At 46.8% G+C, this 11496-nt stretch overlaps 1 long non-coding RNA gene across 2 annotated transcripts in view; it reads right to left on the bottom strand.

The window, feature by feature from the left end:
* Window positions 1-10913, bottom strand: part of LOC138854359 (uncharacterized) — a 52002-nt gene extending 41089 nt beyond the window's left edge. The window contains exon 1 of one of the 2 annotated variants that reach the window (XR_011393552.1): window positions 10591-10913. This is a non-coding gene — a long non-coding RNA (uncharacterized lncRNA). The remainder of the gene's footprint in view (window positions 1-10590) is intronic. The other variant, XR_011393551.1, reaches the window with a different exon arrangement.
* Window positions 10914-11496: the final 583 nt, after the last annotated feature.

Here is an 11496-nt window from a genome sequence, read left to right on the forward strand (position 1 = left end):
TGTGTGTGTGTGTGTGTGTGTGTGTGTGCGTGCGTGCGTGCGCGCGCACGCGCGCACTCACCTAGTTGAGACTGCAGGGGTCGAGTCCAAGCTCCTCTGTGTGTGTGTGTGTGTGTGTGTGTGTGTGTGTATGTGTATGTGTGTGTGTGTGTCTGTGTGTGTATGTGTAGTGTATGTGTATGTGTAGTGTATGTGTATGTGTGTGTGGTGTGGTGTGTGGGGTGTGTGTGTGTGTGTGGTGTGTGTGTGTGTGTGGTGTGTGTGGTGTGTGTGTGTGGTGTGTGTGTGTGGTGTGTGTGGTGCGTGTGGTGTGTGTGGTGTGTGTGTGTGTGTGGTGTGTGTGTGGTGTGTGTGGTGTGTGTGTGGTGTGTGTGTGGTGTGTGTGTGGTGTGTGTGTGGTGTGTGTGTGGTGTGTGTGTGGTGTGTGTGTGTGGTGTGTGTGTGTGGTGTGTGTGTGGTGTGTGTGGTGTGTGTGTGGTGTGTGTGGGGTGTGTGTGTGGGGTGTGTGTGGGGTGTGTGTGTGTGGTGTGTGTGTGGGGTGTGTGTGGGGTGTGTGTGGGGTGTGTGTGTGGTGTGTGTGTGGTGTGTGTGTGTGTGGTGTGTGTGTGGTGTGTGTGTGTGTGTGGTGTGTGTGTGTGGTGTGTGTGTGTGTGTGTGTGTGGTGTGTGTGTGTGTGTGTGGTGTGTGTGTGTGTGGTGTGTGTGTGTGTGTGGTGTGTGTGTGTGGTGTGTGTGTGGTGTGTGTGTGGTGTGTGTGTGTGGTGTGTGTGTGTGTGGTGTGTGTGTGGTGTGTGTGTGTGGTGAGTGTGTGTGGTGTGTGTGTGTGTGTGGTGTGTGTGGTGTGTGTGTGTGGTGTGTGTGTGTGTGTGTGTGTGTGGTGTGTGTGTGTGGTGTGTGTGTGTGGTGTGTGTGTGTGGTGTGTGTGTGTGTGTGGTGTGTGTGTGTGTGTGGTGTGTGTGTGTGTGTGTGTGTGTGTGTGTGTGTGGTGTGTGTGTGTGGTGTGTGTGTGGTGTGTGTGTGTGGTGTGTGTGTGTGTGGTGTGTGTGTGTGTGTGTGTGTGTGGTGTGTGTGTGTGTGGTGTGTGTGTGGTGTGTGTGTGTGTGGTGTGTGTGTGTGTGGTGTGTGTGTGTGGTGTGTGTGTGTGGGGTGTGTGTGTGTGGTGTGTGTGTGTGGGGTGTGTGTGTGTGGTGTGTGTGTGTGGGGTGTGTGTGGTGTGTGTGTGTGGTGTGTGTGGTGTGTGTGGTGTGTGTGGTGTGTGTGGTGTGTGTGGTGTGTGTGGTGTGTGTGGTGTGTGTGGTGTGTGTGTGGTGTCTGGGGTGTGTGTGTGGTGTCTGGGGTGTGTGTGTGGTGTCTGGGGTGTGTCTGGGGTGTGTGTGTGTGGTGTGTGTGTGGTGTGTGTGTGGTGTGTGTGTGTGGTGTGTGTGTGTGGTGTGTGTGTGTGGTGTGTGTGTGGTGTGTGTGTGTGGTGTGTGTGGTGTGTGTGGTGTGTGTGGTGTGTGTGGTGTGTGTGGTGTGTGTGGTGTGTGTGGTGTGTGTGGTGTGTGTGGTGTGTGTGGTGTGTGTGTGTGTGGTGTGTGGTGTGTGTGTGTGGTGTGTGTGTGTGGTGTGTGTGTGTGGTGTGTGTGTGTGTGGTGTGTGTGTGTGGTGTGTGTGTGTGGTGTGTGTGTGGTGTGTGTGTGTGGTGTGTGTGTGTGGTGTGTGTGTGTGGTGTGTGTGTGTGGTGTGTGTGTGTGGTGTGTGTGTGGTGTGTGTGTGGTGTGTGTGTGGTGTGTGTGTGGTGTGTGTGTGGTGTGTGTGTGGTGTGTGTGTGGTTGTGTGGTTGTGTGGTTGTGTGGTTGTGTGGTTGTGTGGTGTGTGGTGTGGTGTGTGTGGTGTGTGTGTGTGTGTGTGTGTGTGTGTGGTGTGTGTGTGTGTGTGTGTGTGTGTGTGGTGTGTGTGTGTGTGGTGTGTGTGTGTGGTGTGTGTGTGTGGTGTGTGTGTGTGGGGTGTGTGTGTGGGGTGTGTGTGTGGGGTGTGTGTGTGTGGGGTGTGTGTGTGGGGTGTGTGTGTGGGGTGTGTGTGTGGGGTGTGTGTGTGTGGGGTGTGTGTGTGGGGTGTGTGTGTGGAGTGTGTGTGTGGGGTGTGTGTGTGGGGTGTGTGTGTGGGGTGTGTGTGTGGGGTGTGTCATTCTTCGCATCGCTGTTGGGCCGTGCGGACGCACTGCGCAGTAGCTCCCACTACATCTGGTTTCTGCGCAGTTTTCACTGTTCAGACATGGCGGAGTACACTGGCAGGAGGATTAACACAGTCTGCATTGAGCTGTTGAGGGGTTCTCTGAGCCCTGCTACGATGAACGTCATTCTTCCTGCAATTATTAGGGATTTATATGGTATCCCTAACGAGGAACTGTATGGTGTGGCCCTTAATGGGATGAAACGAGTATTTGTGAAGTTCCTGAGGACTAGCTTCTACAGCAGTGTGGTGGAGGAGTACCAGGAACGCCGAATGTGCCTCAACTCGACGATGGATGTGTGCATGCATGACGTATCTACTTACTATACGTGGGTACGAGTGAGGAATGTACCCTTTGAGGCAACTAAGTTTGGTATAGAGGAAGTTTTTAGCAAGTATGGAGTCATTCATGAAGCCAGAGGTGGGGTATGGCGGGATGGACCATATGAGGGCCTCCCGGAAGGGTCATACAACATCAAGATGACCTTAAAGACGCCTATACCTTCGTATGTCATGTTGACAGGCACCAGAAATCAGGTATATGTGTCGTATGTGGGGCAAAGGAGAACGTGTCGTCTTTGCGGCTCTTATGACCATATAGCGGCGCAATGTGCACGTAGAGTTGCCCCGGGGGTGTCAACCCCGGTGGTGGACGTCCAGCAAACGAGTGTGGTGGTGGCGGCGAAGACTGGGACTCCTCTATGGAGTGAGGAGGTGGAGAAGGAGGATGAACAGATGGGGACGTGTGTCACACTCCCGGTGGAGGAGGGAGATCCTACTCCAACGCCTGTGGTGGTGGAGGAAGTGGTGGAGTCGACACAGGAGGTGTCCTTGGAGTCAGTGCTCCAGGAATTCTTAGAGGAGGCTTTGGTAGGAGAGGACATGGATGGACGGACCAGTGAAAAGCAGCAATTGCAAGGGCTGAGTGAGAAGACGGAAGTAGCAGGGAATACTGGAAAGGATACACTTGTAGTGGCAGAGGTACACAGGGAGGATGTACCTGAGGAAGAGATGGCTTTGGGAGGCAGCTCTAGGAAGCGGCCAGCGGGGTTGACTGAATTAGATGATGTTTTAACACCTGGGCAAAGACCAGGTAAGAAGGCATGGGCAGAGGTGGTCCGCAAGTCCCCTACAGGGGGGGGAGTACAGGAAAAAATCGGGGGAGAGACAAGGGGGGGTAGGGGGTCTTATTAAAAAGAGTAATAAGGAAAGTGTGAGCAGCTTGAAGGGAAGTGTGAGCAAGCCACAGCGGCACAGAGGTAAGCCGCCTTTCCTTGACCATTCAGGTGTGTAACGATAAATGCTAATGGCCTAAAGACTGAAGTAAAAAGGGTGTGGTTGGAGTGGTTCCTCAAAAGGTATGACGTTGATGTTTGTTTCCTACAGGAACATAACTATAAGTCAGGTAGTGAGTTGAGATTGAGAGGATATAAGTTGTTTGTAAGCATGGCAACGCTTTTAAAGGGTGGAGTGGCTGTTTTAGTAAAGGAGACCAGTCCATTGCGAGTCATCGGGTGGGAGGAGGGGGGTGGGGGGAGGGTTGTTCGGGTGGATGGGTGGTGGGGGGAGAGTAGGGTATGTTTTGTGGGAGTTTATATGCCTGCGATTGGTAACGTGAGGATAAAATCAGATTTTGTTCGGGACGTTTTGTTATACTATCTCAGGGGTTTACCTGCCATAGCGATAATTGGAGGTGATTGGAATTGTGTGATTAGGCATGTAGACGTAGTACCTAGGGGGGCGGGGTGCGTGTTGGGTGTCTTAAGGGATGCATTGTGTGATGTCGGGGTGGTAGATGTGGTCGGCAGGGGGGGGTATCAGGTTGAGCATACCTATGTACAGGGGAGTTATGAGGCAAGGTTGGATAGGATTTATGTGAGGCAGGGGATAGGAGTGGAGAGAGTTAGAACGGTAGACGTAGGTTTATCTGACCACAGAGCAGTGTTGGCTGACCTTAGGGTGGATGGTATTCCGAGAATATATCAGAGCTATTGGAAATTAAATGTGAGGCTTTTACAGGAGGAAGATCAAGGTCGGTCTTTTCAGTCATGGTGGAAAGGGTTTTGGGAGGCTAGGGATGAGGAGGTGGATTTGCTAGATTGGTGGGAGTTGCAGGCAAAGGTGAAAATTGTAGAATTTTTTAGGAAGAGGGGCAGGGAACGGGCACGCTGGAGGTTTGGATTGCAGAATTATTTAGAGGGTCAGTTGAATGATTGTTATGCGGGGGGGGGGGTAGGGAGGGAGTGGAAGGAGTTATGGGGGAACTTAGGAGTCGTTTAGTGGAGATGCATAATGAACGTTTTGATGCACTCAGGGTCAGGGCAGGATTGGAGGACGTACTAAAAGGTGATAAGCCAACCGGGTATGTACTCCGAAAATTCAAGGATAGACAGTTGAGGAATACCGTGGCGCATATTGTTGTGGAGGGTGGGGAGGGTTATGTGAAGGGACAGGGCCTCTCTGACACAGATTCTATCAGTAGGTATGCTGATTATTGGTTTACGGAGAAATGGAAGAGAAGGGGAGGGGTGGGTGGGTTAGAAACATTTAGAGCGATAAGGGTTCCGCAGGGTATGGGGCAGGGGGATCGGGAGTTGTTGGAGGGAGGCATTACGGGGGCAGAGGCGGGGGAAGTGGTGAATGGGTTGAGTCAGGGGAAGGCACCGGGAATAGATGGGTTATCTAATGATTTTTACAAAGCACATTGGGAGGTTCTGAGGGAGTGCCTAGTGGCGGTTCTGAATTATATGTTGAAATGGGGCAGAATGGCGCAAACACAGAGAACTGGGGTCGTTGTCTTGGTGCCAAAGAAGGGAGGGGAGGAGAAGGGTTTGGGAGATTATCGTCCGTTGTCGTTAATGTGTACGGATTACAAAATTTTTGCGAAGGTATTGGGGAACAGGTTAAAGAAGGTAATTGGGAGTAGAGTACATGAGGGACAGTATGGGATTCCGGGACGGACTATGAAGAATGGGCACAGTGGGATAAGGGATTTTATAGAGAACTGTCGGGGAGGGGGCGTCCTTGGCTTGGATTGGGCTCAGGCATATGACTGCGTGAAGAGGGACTTTTTGTGGGGCTGTTTGGAGAAATTGGGTTTTGGAGGGGGGGTAGTGAGGTGGGTGCGCACTCTGTATGAGGGGGCTGTCATGAGGGTGCAGGTTAATGGTAAGCTGGGGGGGGGCGGTGATGATGGAACAGGGATTAAGGCAGGGTTGCCCGTTGTCACAGTTGCTCTTTGCATGCGTGCAACATCCTTTCTTTGAGGCTGTGGACGAGGAATTGCGGGGGGTAGGGGGGGAAGTATGGGGGGCATAGTAGGTTATGTGGATGATACAACTGTGTTAGTTACGAGTGGGGAGGCTTTAAGAAGGGTGGGAGAGGTCATAAGGAGTTTTGGGAATGTTTCAGGAATGGTAGTTAATTTAGCAAAGTCTAGGTTATTGGAAGTAGGAACATGGGTTGGGGGGAGATTGGGGGAGGAGATGGGATGGACGGTTTGTGACAGAATTAGGGTGTGTGGGATATGGTATATGAAGCAGTTGCAGGAATGTAGGCGGATTAACTCAGAAGCAGTCACGAGTAGGGTTATAGGCAAGTTAAAAGGTTTGAGGGTCAGTGAAGTGGCGTTACAGCAGAGGGCGTTGGTAATTAACTCGGTGGTGTATAGTAAGGTCTGGGGTGTAGCGGAGGTGTTCCCTTTGAGGGTGCAGGATATACAGGAAATACAGAGGAGGGTGTTGAGGTTTGTGTGGGGGTTTGGGAGGGCCTGGTTGTCCAAAGATGTGGTCATGACGGAGGTGAAAAGGGGGGGACTAGGTTTGTTGGCCTTAGGGCCTAGGGTAATGGCATTATATATTAAGCAGAGGTATCTAAGGGTGGGGGGGGAGAGGGGTGTTAGGGTGGATAGGGTGATGAGGGATGCTAGAAACTGGTGGAGTGGTAGGGATTTGAGAAAGTGTGAAGATGTAATAAGATTCATGTTGACAGTGGGGCAGGTAAAAAGGTTGAAGGTAAACACAGTGGTGGGTGTGGTGTGGGGAAGGGGTGTATTGCAGGGGGTCGCAGTATACCCCATGTATAACTGGAGGGTCATATGGAGGGAGTTCAGGACGCTGAGGATACCAGCAAGGGTTAGGGAGTTGGTGTACCGTTTTCTAATGGGTGTGGTGGCATCTAAGCACATGTTGCATAAGATGGGGTTGGTAAGAGAGGCAACATGTTTATTCTGTGGGGAGGAGGAAACTGCATATCATGTGGTATATTTTTGTTCATCTTTGGGAGTGGTGAGAGTCTGGATGGCGGGGGTTATTAGGATGTTGGGGGGGGGGGGAGTTGGTCTTTTCTTAGATCTTTGTCGATGGATGTTAGTGGGGTAGCAAGCGAAGTGGGCAGGGCTTTGATGTATGTTATGGCAGATTATTTGCATGTTTCTTGGGGTATGAGGCAGATTTCAGGGCAGTTGAGGATAAAAGCGTTAGCAGCGAGGTTTTTTAGGACAAGGTGTAGGAATAGGTTAATATATGGGGGAAGATGGGAATCAAGTTTTTCGATAGGTTATCGTAATTTTACTGTAGCACAGCTTCTAAGGGAACAGGGGGGGGAGGCCAAGGGAAGGGTCTCCTTTATTGGGAGGGGGGGGGTGTAAGGTTAGGCTAGCAGTGTGGAAGGTGATGAGAGGGTGAGCTAGTGAGAGCATATATTTATGAAATGGTTATGTTCCTGCAGAGATATTTGATATTGGCGATCAGTACCTTGGATACATACAGTCACACCTGGAATGCCTTGCATTTACATATTTTGGTTGGGTATATTATTGCACTCACTATCGAGGATAGGTGGCTTCAGCGGCTGTTATGGCTTTTTAGGTCAAGCAGTACTGAACATGTGCAAAAATGATACTGCCAGGGAATACTAGTAATCCTTTTTAATGACATTGAGAAGGGTTTTAAAATAAAAAATAAGCAAGGAAACACTGTAGTCAAGAGTACGTTAGTATAGGATGATGTTTGTATTTTGTAGTTTCAAACATGTAGTTGCAAGTACTTTCCTTATAGCCCTTGTGGCTTAGCTTTTCTTGAGATATAAATAATAAACAAGTGATTTCCTTTATAACGGTACTTCTCTATAGAAGAAGGATTGTAATACTTTTGCACACGTTAATGTGACGAATATGACTATGTCAAGGATGTTTAATTTGTGTTTCAGATAGGGAGATTAGGATTTTGTGTCCAGTCTTTAACAAGTTTGATCTTAAGCTAGGATTTAGTTAGTGGTAGGGGTGTACCTGTTTGGTATTCAATGAGGGGGTTTCCTTTTTTGCCCCGGCCTTGTGTGGGGAGAACCCATTTGATATGTTTCAATATGATAATTCTAGTCTTGGTTTATATTAAATATTTACATAAGTTGTTTTAAAGTCGAGGTAGCATGTAGTGTATTCTCTAATTTTTACGTGTAAAATCCATGTTATACAATGATGTTCTGATAGTTTGAATTTCTTGGTTGATGTTTCATTATTATTGAGATTAAATATTGTGGGTGTATATTCTTCCATTTATACAGGTGTGTGTGTATAGTAATATAATGTACATATCTGTGTTCCTATGTACTTTTATATTTTTGTTTTGTTGTTTATGCATCACCAATTTCTGGTAAATTCTCATTAAAGTTTTAATGAGGTAAGGGCATACCCTGATTGTTAGGTTACTTAAGGTTTTTCTCAAAACGGTGCATGTAAATATTTTTTGTCTGCGCTGGCTTTAATAATTATTGTTAAAAGGGGGATTTGGTAGGTCATGTTGTTGGATGTGTAACTGGTGGTAATATACCATCGGATATAGTGTTATTTAAGTACTGGGATTGTGTGGTAGAGGAATTTTTGTTAATATCCAGTATAGTTCTTATTTTATTAATCACTTATACATCCTTGTATTTGTGGTAAGAAAATGAGGGGGCAGGGAACTGGATTATATGAGTATGACTTTGTATATAAACTTTCATGTACAATGTAAATACGTGTGATATTCTTTGGATTATATAGCCTTTTGTGTGTAAGAAACTGGTTGTATTTATGAATTTATTAAACCCACCTGTATGTTCAGGTGTGGGCTGTCCTTCGTGTAGTCACATGTATGTTTGAATTTTTGGGGAATGCAACCATTTTAAGTTGAACGAGTGTTTCTTAAGTATAAGTTAGTGCTGGGATAGGGAACGTGGATTTGTTGTTTCATATTTAATGGATAACATGTCTTAGTTTATGTAACGTATGTATAGCATACATGTATAATGTGTATTGTGCTTTTTAAATAAAATATAAAAAAAAATAAGTGTCAGGGGCCCGAGACTGTTCAACTGCCTCCCAGCACACATAAGGGGGATTACCAACAGACCCCTGGCAGTCTTCAAGCTGGCATTGGACAAGCACCTAAAGTCAGTTCCTGATCAGCCGGGCTGTGGCTCGTACGTTGGTTTGCGTGCAGCCAGCAGCAACAGCCTGGTTGATCAGGCTCTGATCCACCAGGAGGCCTGGTCACAGACCGGGCCGCGGGGGCGTTGACCCCCGGAACTCTCTCCAGGTAAACTCCAGGTAAACAGTTGTGACCGGGTGTGGAAGTGTGAATTACTCATTACTCTATAATTTGTTCATGATTGTAGCCATGTATAAACGTAAGTAACCATTCTTACAGGATTCATTACCTTCGTAACTTTTGAGTTCATTACCTGTGTACCTAGTTCAGCTATCAAAACTTTGGGGGCCCAGTCCCTGGACCCATTACGTACCTCTAATCTGTAAATACCTTTGTAACTTGTCATGATTGTGACTAGACCTACCTGGAGTTCATTACCTTTGTAAATTGTGAGTTCATTACCTTTGTAAATTGTGAGTTGATTACCTCTGTAACTTGCTCAGCTATCAAAACTTTGGAGTCCAGTCCCTGGACCAATTATGTACCACTGTAATCTTTTGACTACCGCCCACAGGATGGGTATGGGGTGCATAATAAACATATTAAACTAACAAACGAAGGGAAGTGTAGTATACTAGTTTAAGGCCTCGACAGTAATGCACTAGGTTATATTTTACCATACAACATTTATAACCTTCCATTTTCATTTCTTCCTCCAAAGTTCCTCACAAATATCTCGAGCTTCCTGCATCACTTCCATCGCACACTGATGACTTGAAATATTCTACTAATCCAGGAAAAGCACTAAACCCACAAGTGTCATACGAAGCATAGGAAAAGACGACGATCAGGTACAATCCAAGAAATTAGAATATTTGATACAAGAAAATGAACCCGAACTCAAACAAAACTAATAATGCCAGCAACACCTTATATGGCTTAAATAAACCTACATGAAATAATACAGACGAGTACTGGATATTTTAACCTCGTACTGCGAGTAGGTTTGCGGTATCATGGTAAATGGTAAATGTTGCTCTCCATCGTACTCATTGCCCTCTCCTTCCAAAATTAAGTTGGCCAAATTACGATATTTTGTATTATGTAAATTTTACCAAGGTTGGTGGACTGTATTAGTTTTAGTACAAAATAAGGTACGATATAAATCTTCGACACGTAGATAACTTAGTGTTTTATTGTTGCGAGGGTCGTCGCCCCCGCGGCCCGCTCCCAGACCAGGTCTTGGTGTATTTTTTTTTCTTTAAGGAGGGGAGCTGGGGTTCAGATGACGCACGATATTACAATAAAAATATATTTACCCGTTTGTGGTTACATGGGTCGAGTCACAGCTCCTGGCCCCGCCTCTTCACTGGTCGCCACTAGGTCTACTCTCCCTGCTGCATGAGCTTTATCGTATCATTTATTCACAATATATTGGTAAAGTCGTCTTTCAAACGTCTACTCACAAATTACGAATGAAAATGTAATTTTTTCTGTGACATGTAAGAACTTCAAGGGAAGGGTGGCACTATATAAACTACGTTATTAACCTGCTAATCACTATATACAGCTCCTCTTTATAGTACGATAGGTTAGGTAATGTTCATCAGGAAACAGGACAAGTGTTTCCTGACGCTGGTCTTAGATGACCAGCCGTTGGAGCTTTTGGCCATCTGACAGAGGCCTTCCGCTGGCTTACCCGTCCACCTCCTTTAAGAATTATGGTCATAGTCATAACCATTTTTTCTTTATAGTGCGATGTTTTTGCAACTGCGGTTAAAAAGTGTATCCAAAATTGAAGAGCACGATTAAAAGCCTTACAGTTTTAGATGTACTTTTAAATTGCATTTGAAAAATCGCACTATATAGAGAATATTTTATTTTAAGAGTTCACTGTACACAATTATGTAATTGGCAAACATGGCCCTCACTTCCTGCAGACAACGTAAACACAGCAGTGACTGAACACTTACATAATAAAAGAGGACTCACTGTAGCAGACTGAAAGAAGCCCAGGAGCTAGTGTCAGACAGCAGCAGCTGGGAGAACTGCCCGTGGAAGGCACCACTAGACAAGCAGCAGCTATTGTGTGCAGCACTAGATGGCAGAAGCAGCAGTTCAGTGCGGTAGGTAACGTGCAAGTCAAGGAAAGATGCCGCCAGGAGCAGCAACAGCGTCAGCCAAATGAATCACTTGCGAGGCTGCAGCAGGCGCAGAGGAAGGTGACGTATATACACTCGCGATGGCTGTCTGGGCGGTACTGATTCTCCCGGACCACCCTCCAACCCACCCTTCCTAACAACCCCATGACCAAACCACTCACCTGTACCTGTAACCTAGTTGCTGTGTTAATTGGATTTAAAGCCTGTCGACTTCCCGAGGATCATTAAGGCTGCACGTTAGATCTCCACCACCAGCCAAGAATATTTTAATCCCTAAAATATGGATGAAAGCTGAAGAATTAGACACACGTACAACTTCTGGTTATATTAATTTGTAGACGTTTCGCCAACTAAAGACAGATACCCAAATGAAGATAAAGATACGCTAAATAAAGATACCCAGGCTTTGCACAAGTGTCTAATTCATCTTGTCGGTATTGTATACCATTCATATACAACATGGATTGTAGTAAATTGTATATATGCAGAGATACACACCTCGGGTCATATACCCTAGCTTCCTCCTGAAAATAGTATTTTTCAGCAAAACTGTATACATTAGTAGTGTGCTGCTATCCTTTGTGACACCCGAACGTTACCTGACGATGACCCCGGTCTGGGACTGGGCCTCCGCGGCCCGGTCACAGACCGAGTATCCTGGTCGTTGGCTTGATCAACAAGACTCTTTGTTAGTGAAGGAAAAATAAAAAGGCACAA

This window comes from Cherax quadricarinatus, chromosome 56 (genome assembly GCF_038502225.1).
Source record: "Cherax quadricarinatus isolate ZL_2023a chromosome 56, ASM3850222v1, whole genome shotgun sequence".
Classification (NCBI taxonomy): domain Eukaryota; kingdom Metazoa; phylum Arthropoda; class Malacostraca; order Decapoda; family Parastacidae; genus Cherax; species Cherax quadricarinatus.